Source organism: Rana temporaria, chromosome 2 (assembly GCF_905171775.1).
Source record: "Rana temporaria chromosome 2, aRanTem1.1, whole genome shotgun sequence".
NCBI classification, from domain to species: domain Eukaryota; kingdom Metazoa; phylum Chordata; class Amphibia; order Anura; family Ranidae; genus Rana; species Rana temporaria.
In genome coordinates, this window is record NC_053490.1 from 218041623 (window position 1) to 218048647 (window position 7025).

Below are 7025 nucleotides of genomic sequence, written 5' to 3' on the forward strand. Positions count from 1 at the left end.
TAGATAGAATAACTTTAGGCCTGTAAATGCCTCACGGAAACGGCGTAAATCTACTGCGGCGGCCGGGCGTACGTTCGTGAATCGGCATATCAACTCATTTACATATTCTACGCCGACCGCAATGGAAGCGCCACCTAGCGGCCATCCGAAAAATTGCAACCTAAGATAGGACGACGCAAGCCGTCTTATCTTAGATATGTTTAAGCGTATCTCTGTTTGAGCATACGCTTAAACATAAGTCGGCGTAGATTCTGAGTTAGGTCGGCTTATCTACTGATAAGCTGGCCTAACTCTTACTGAATCTACCTATCGGTCTATATGCGAATTCCGCCACCCAGGTGGTTTTCAAATTGGCGCTGCACTTATTTTCTTAATTTTTTCACAATTATCCTTTGTTGTGTTGGCTGCCTTAATTTTGCTGTTTTCGGATTAGCGCAATATATTTACAATATATATTCGCTTTACATATATGAACACTATTACCTTTTCATAACCTGCAGAATTTCTCATGCTCGTTCACTCATTATGAATCATATTCATGTGTTAATTTTACCTCACATGATTTTTCCTTTGTTCCAATAAATCTCTATAACTTAAAACAAACATAAATTTGTTAGCATCCGTTTTGACTAAAACAAACCGGATCTGAGCAGGTACTAACTAACTTGTATACAGCAACATTTTTCTTTGTGTAGCAGGTACTTCTCCAGACTGATCTAATCTAATCGGGGGTAGCTGTCTGCTGCAGCAGAGTGGGCTTTTTCACCCCTCCCTTTCTCTCTTCACACACAGACTCCCAAAACTGCTTGTTTGTAAACTCCCTATTGCAGGTTGTCTGTAAACTCCCTATTGGAAGAGCCTGAGCCAATCATCAGACAGCAGAAAAGGATTGTGGGGGAGGAGATAAAAAGCCAGAGGAACTAAGCCAGAGCCTCTTTTTGCCTACACCCCATCAGGAGAGCATCTCCTGCACTCTATGTGTGTGTGGAATCCTGGCCTACCAAGGGGCACACAGCCTGCAACTCCAGCCCAGAGGAACAGATTGTTCATGCAGCTCCAGCCTAGAGGAACAGACTGTCCATGCTAAAGAAGGACACCCTGCAACAGCTCAAGGACTGAATGCCACTGCGACACACCTGCATCTAGGATCAAACGATCGCTCAGGGGAGGACCGCTGACTGTGTACAGGATTTGGTGAGGGGGCTTTGCCCAGAAACCTTTAATGCTTTTCATCGAATACCACATCCAAATATTGTCCACAGAGCTCCTACATTCCCGGTGAAGATAATAAAACGCAAAGCTTTGCCTCCAGGACATTACCGCGGTTGCCCTTAAAAGGGACACACCACGGTATTGATATCATTTCACTGGGTGTGTACTAGAGGTATCGTAGGCCGGCCTGGGGTTCCCCTTTAGCCACAGCATCCCACACACACCAAAAGTTATTGGGGAGTCTATTTAATCTGTACATATTGTTACAGATTACAGTTTGTTATTGTTGTTTGCATAGTGTTCCTAACTGTTTTCTTTAAACTGTTTCAACCAAGTCCTGGGTACTTACACAGGTCCTGGCTGATTAATGTTAACCTGAATTTTATTTTTCTTCAAGTAAACTACAAGAAGAACTGTGTTGTGTATTCCTGCTGAGTTATTCAATTAATCACATTGCTAGGTGTGCCAGAGGGACTGGGACAGTTCATTGAGGTTGAAAGGCAGCGTACATTATCATTCTACACATACTTTATGGTCACCTGCTTGCAACCTTTTCATGCTCTATGGCTGCTTTATCAATAAACATGTGTACACTTATGAAAAATGGGCAAGCATCCGCCTCCCTAAATCTTTATTTTCCATGTGTTTGTGACTCCAGGATGTAGGCTTATAGGAATTTTTTCTTTTCACGTCCTGTTAGTCGCTGCACTTTTCACTCTTGGGTGGAGATCTCCACACTCAGGGTAAACCTGTCTTCACTTTAAAACCTTATGCATTGAAATTTATTGTGATGCTTCTTAATGGATACTTCTTAATTTGTTGGATCAATTTTTCCTTTTTTTCTTTTTGACACATCTTAGCCACTGGTTCTTTCTCAAGTGGGGACTCTTAGGGAACCTGTTGAGAACCCAGTCCTTCAGCAGCAGAACATCGCTTTAAAGGTCTTTGCAGGTCTCAAAGGGATTAAATAGAAAGTGTCTTGCCCTCAAAAAAAAAAAATATATCAAGTTGTTTCTCAGGGATCTTTGATAAGCACCCAAAACCTAATGGCCCGTACACACGATCGGAAATTCCGACAAGAAAATCAAATTTTTTTCCAACGGAACTTTGGCTCAAACTTGTCTTGCATATACATGTTCACACCAAATTCTGACCGTCAAGAACGCAGTGACGTACAACACTACAACGAGCCGAGAAAAATGCTTCCGAGCATGCGTCGATATGATTCTGAGCATGCGTAGGATTTTTCTCTGTCCGAATTGCATAATGATGATCCGAATTTCCGACAAGAACTTTTCCCGTCGGAAAATATGAGAAACAGCTCTTAAATTTTTCTTGCCAGAAATTCCGACAGAAAAATTCCATTGGAGAATTTCTGACCAAAAGCTCACATCGGACTTTTCTTGTCGTAATTTCCGATCGTGTGTACGCAGCATTGGAATACTGTGGCTGTGTTCTCCATTTCACGCTGTTCATTATTGTCCACATTCTCCACCAATTGTTAGCGTCAATCAAGCTTGACTTGAGATTTCTTTATTAGCTCAAGATGATGTGACCTGGTTTAACTTATTCCTCAGCATTATGGAATGACATAGAAACTTTGAAGAGCTTCAGATATTAATGCTTGCTGCTTAATGGCTCTCATGCCTTATATTTATACCAGAGTATGATGTACAGACATGTTACACAATTCTTCTTATGGTGAACATTCAGCTATATATATGTATTAGATTGTAACTCTCCCATACTCTCTCTATATGGCATGGAAACTTTATTAGGTAAGGAAACTTCTGATATCAGTTGATTGAGAACAACTCTCTTTTCCACTGAAATTATAACCTAATGTATAGGCTGAATATAAAAAACCTGATCTTTAGAGGTAAATATAATGTACAGAGTGCAAGGGTCAAGAGTATGAGTCAAACGTATGTTATACACAGAATGCAGAGCTCATTAACAAGAAACTTACAGGGTGCATGGTGAGGAGAATTTAATATACAGGATCCAGGAGTCAGGCAAATTAAAATCACAGGGTGCAGGGGTGAGGGATATGTAATGTACAGAGTGCAAGGATCAGGGGTATGTAATGTGCAGAATGCAGGGATCAGAGCACATAACACACCAAGTAGAGGGATCAGGAGAATTAGACACACGTGGTCCAGGAGTCAGGGTTGTGACAGGGGTTAGGAGTATGTAACATACAGAGTGAAGGGGTTAAGAGTACATGATGCACAGATTGCAGGGGTCTGGAGGTTATAATGTACAGAGTGCAGGGTCAGAATTATGCAACACACAAGATGCAGGAGTCAGGAGTGTGCAATTCACAGGGTGCAGGGGCATGTAATGTACAGAGTGAAGGTGTTAGGATTGTGTAACACACATGGTGCAGGAGTCAGGACTGTGCAATTCACAGAGTTCACAGAGTGCAGGGGCATGTATTGTACAGAGTGCATAGTTAAGGAGTATGTAATGCACAGGTGTGAAGGGCCAGGGGCATGTAGTGAACAGAGTGCAGGTGTCAGGAGAGTTTATCACACATGGTGGTGGGGTCAGGAGTGTGTAAAACCACAGAATGCAGAGGTTTGCGGCAAGACCACCCACTGGAGATTGCTCTGACCTCCAGGAGGTAGCTGTAGATGGCTGAAGAGTGCCTGGAATAATAGTGAATGGTTATTGATCATGGGCATAATTAACTCTTTCACTGCAGTAGTAGTCTGCCTTTTGTCTTATCATGTGTACATGCGGGTAGAGGCTCTTCTAACTCTGTTTCCACAATTAATTGGGCTCCCACAACCCCCCTGTAAGCACACACAGAGACTGTGCCTGATAAAAAAGCAGTGACTGAACATGTGCGCTGTCGCCAGGTGATTTGTCCTCTTACATTAATTTAGGTGTATGGGCTGCCTAGCTTGAGCATAAGAGCATGCAGCTTACTGCAAAGCTACAGTCACTACATAGAGCACTGTGCCAGCTGTGCCTTGAGTGCTGAACCATTAATTTAACATTAGGAGGCCTCAGGGCCCACTTTATTGGCAGAAAGCAGAAAGTGGGGAAATCTATTATGCATTATGCACTGGAGTTCCAAGATATAGCAGTATAGATCTACTGTAGGAAAAGAAGCAGGGTGGCTGGGCTGGTGTGATGCAGATGAATTGTTGTCTGACAAGTTCAGAAAAACTTCACACGTGCCACAAACTATTAGACGTGGACAGAGCATGTTCAGAGCAGTGATGTACAGGCTCAGATGCACCAGAAACCAAATATACATTCTATTAAAAGTCAGTCATCCGAAAATTGACAGAAAGGATGGCTGAGTTTCAGACAGAGTTGTCTGTATTAATGCACAGACTAGAGCTGCACAATTCTGGTCAAAATGAGAATCGCGATTCTTTTGCTTAGACTAAAGATCAAAAGTCTCTCACGATTCTCAAAAACTGAATGCCAGACCCCCCCCCCCCAAATAAAAAAATAAATAAATAAACCTGTGTTTTATCTGAAAATATGAATATATAAAAAACAGACCAGTGATATGTCTATAATGTTAAAGACCATACAACTCCTAAGAAAAAAGCAGTATCAAACTTTAACATTATAGACATATCATCGGTCTTTTTTTTATACATCAGAAGCAGTACCGCCGGCAACCATTGGGTGGCGCATGGATACACACAGTTGTACAGAACTATGAGAAAGATTAATACATCAGAAGCAGTACCGCCTCAACCACTGGGTGGCGCATGGATACACACTACAGTTGTACAGAACTGTGAGAGAAGCCCAGGCATCCATCCAGCGGCGCAGGCTGCTGACGTCGGTTCCAATATCGGCGCCATTTGCGTCCCATGCTGGTTATGTGAAAAGAAAATCGCGGGTCATCCAGCCTGGAGATCGCGTGGGGGGGTGAATCGAGATCGCGATTCATCGTGCAGCTCTAGCACAGACAGAAATACCCCCCCAAGGGTGGAGAAGTGGATGCACCTTTGTAGAGAAAGCAGATGTCACCTCAGAGATGGCTAAGATGGGAGGATTATTTAAGCATAAACTAGAATGTCCTGCTACCAGTTGTTAAGCAATGGGGCAGGAAAGTGTAATGACTTATTGTCCAAGAAACAAAGATATAGATCAAGAAGCAAGAATTTCCTGACTTGACTGGAGGAAGACCTAGGAGCAGGCCTCAGGTGAACCCAGTCCATGTACTGGGAGAGTATAACTGGGTGGAGATTCAAAGAGAGGAGGCAATGGCTCAGTCCCAAAGAAACATTAAAGCTATTACCAAAACCCAAGAAACTTCTGGGAGAATTGCCCTGCCTTATACTGTATCACAGAATATTGTTTCTGCATGACTTTTCAGAGACCAGACAGGTGTTAATGGCCAGGGCTTGAGCCCTCTTTGCGGCAGAATTAATTCACTTTGGAGCAGAGCACTGGGGTGTTCACAAAGTGAAAAAAGACAAGTCATGTGTAGGTTTGTTTCAGTTTGTTAAAGGCCAGTTATGGGTAAAACAAAGAGAGTCGGGAGTGTCTGACTTTGGCCTTAAAGCTTTCGAAAAAGCTTGCCTGTGAACCACAAGCACATCAGCCCTTGGAAGTTTAATGGGGGGTTGCCTCATGCTCTTCCACCTTTACCTTCCAATCCTTGAGAAAGAGCCAGACTTCTTTAACTTGGTCTCCTACATATGCTTATAGACATAATAATTGCTCTCTCTCCTGTCTTCTGGTGTTTTGGGAGACTAAAATGGGTGTTCTAGTGCATGCAGTCATTATTCAGTGTATTAGAGATTCTTCCTGTCTCTACCCTGTGGAGCAGGTCTGTGGATCCCAACTGCCTAAATGGACTACCAGACTCATCCTACCTCCCTGCGAGAGAGGTGTTGCTCTAAGGGAAGTAGCCATTAGTACTGGCTGCTCATCATTTGCTACTGAGTATCTTATAGACCACCTAGTGACCTGTTAGGGAAACTTTCCTAGGCAGCCCTGTTATTGCAACCTCTTCATTCTCTGTTGTATATTGTATTATGTTAGAGGAATTTTTTTTATCACTGTGACTCAGTTGGAGTTGTCAGTTTCTACTCTGCATCTATTCAATAAGGTTTAAGTTAAGGCCAGCCTTTGTCCGATCATTTAGCTAATCACAGATCCTTTTATACTACAATGCCACTGCCGTAATTCTGATACATTTCCTTAAAACAATGCCGATGGTCTGCTTCACTGTAGAAACGGTGATTGGTGTCTCTTCTTATAATCTATATGTGACACCTCCATGCTCACAAGCCTCTCACCTCACTGCTGTAAGGTTACAGCATTAGATAGATATCTTTCATGGAGGATCCTTGTGCCTCCTCTTGGCTTTAGGGATCTCTCTGTAATAAAACGCTGTCCTAGGGGCTGGATGTATAGCGATACCTTCTGAGGTGTCCTTTTGGTCTCCTTTGTGAGATAATATACAAGCTGACGAAATTGTGCCCACTGGGACGTAACGCGTATGGATGGATGAAAGTCACGTGACATGACCCGCGGCCATCGCTGACTTTGTGTACACTCACACTGGAATACCAGGCACTGGGTTACATGTGACACGTCACTGATGACCGTTCCCGATCACGGGGAACGGTTATCAGTGACAGTGTCACTAGGCAGAATAGGGGAATGCCTTGTTTATGTTCTGCTTTTGCCGACTGCAATCGCAGAACTCCCAGGAACATCGAGTTCCTGGGACCCACGGCCGCACTCGAAAGGCGCTGGGCGGCAGATTCAAATGGACGTACCTGTACACCAATCTGCCTGCTGTGCCATTCTGTCGACGTAAATAGGCG